Raw genomic sequence first — 1,477 nt, forward strand, 5'->3', positions numbered from 1 at the left:
CAATTGAGCAAATGCCTAGTTATGCCAAGTTTCTGAAGGACATCCTAAGCAAGAAGAAGAAGTTGACTGAATATGAGACTGTAGCCCTAACCGAAGGATGTAGTRCRCTTTTGACCAATAGAATACCCCCTAAGCTGAAAGATCCAGGGAGTTTTACCATTCCTTGTTCAATAGGAGGGAAGGAGATAGGGAAAGCCCTATGTGAYTTAGGAGCTAGTATTAACCTCATGCCTTTATCTGTCTTTAACACCTTAGGCATAGGAGAGGCTAGACCTACCACYGTCACACTCCAATTGGCCAATAAGTCCATAGCATATCCTAAGGGGGAAATTGAAGATGTTTTGGTTCAAGTGGACAAGTTCATATTTCCGGCGGACTTTATCATTCTAGATTTTGAGGCGGATAAGGACATTCCTATTATCTTAGGAAKACCATTTCTAGCCACCGGAAGGACCTTGATAGACGTCCAAAAAGGAGAATTGACCATGAGACTACAGGACCAAAAAGTCACTTTTAATGTCTTCAACTCTCTAAAGTACCCTGATTACTTGGAAGAGTGTTCAAGAATATCTAAGATAGAGGAGATGTGTTTGGAAGAAGAAATTTACAAGAACCTTAAGTTGGAAGGAGAACATGATGAGGAAATAGAAAAGGAAAGTATTGAGGAGATAGAAGAATTAGGAACTGATGTTGTCCCAGTGGATGCTGCAGCATTTGAGCTGCTAGAAAATAATGAGCAAAAAGACTTCACCCCGTCCATAGAATCACCACCTGATTTGGAGTTGAAACAACTCTCGTCCCATCTAAAGTATGCTTTTCTAGGAGAAGAAGGCAAATTGCCTGTCATTATCTCATCTACCCTAGAACCGCATCAAGAAAAGAAACTTGTGGACATGTTGAAATTGCATAAGAAAGCCTTAGGATGGACCATTGCTGACCTAAAAAGGATTAGTCCCTCTATTTGTCAACATAAGATCATCCTAGAAGATAGAAATTTCACTTCCATAGAACCCCAACGTAGGCTAAACCCTGTCATGAAAGAGGTAGTCAAAAAGGAGATTTTAAAATGGTTAGATGCCGAAATTATTTTTCCGATTGCCAGTAGTTCTTGGGTTAGTCTGGTCCAATGTGTTCCTAAAAAGGGAGGGTTCACAGTCATCACGAATGACAAAAATGAACTTATCCCTACTAGAGTTGTCTCCGGTTGGAGAATCTACATGGACTATAGGAGACTAAACAAGGCTACCCAAAAAGACCATTTTCCACTACCTTTCATTGACCAAATGTTGGATAGGCTAGCCGGAAAGGAGTTCTATTGTTTCCTAGATGGTTATTCAGGGTACAATCAAATAGCCATTTCTCCGGAAGACCAAGAGAAAACCACCTTTACTTGTCCCTATGGTACCTTTGCTTTCAGAAGAATGTCATTTGGACTTTGTAATGCTCCAGCCACCTTTCAAAGGTGTATGATGTCCAT

The sequence above is a fragment of the Cynara cardunculus genome (assembly GCF_001531365.2).
Source record: "Cynara cardunculus var. scolymus isolate 2C chromosome LG 9, CcrdV1, whole genome shotgun sequence".
Lineage (NCBI taxonomy): Eukaryota > Viridiplantae > Streptophyta > Magnoliopsida > Asterales > Asteraceae > Cynara > Cynara cardunculus.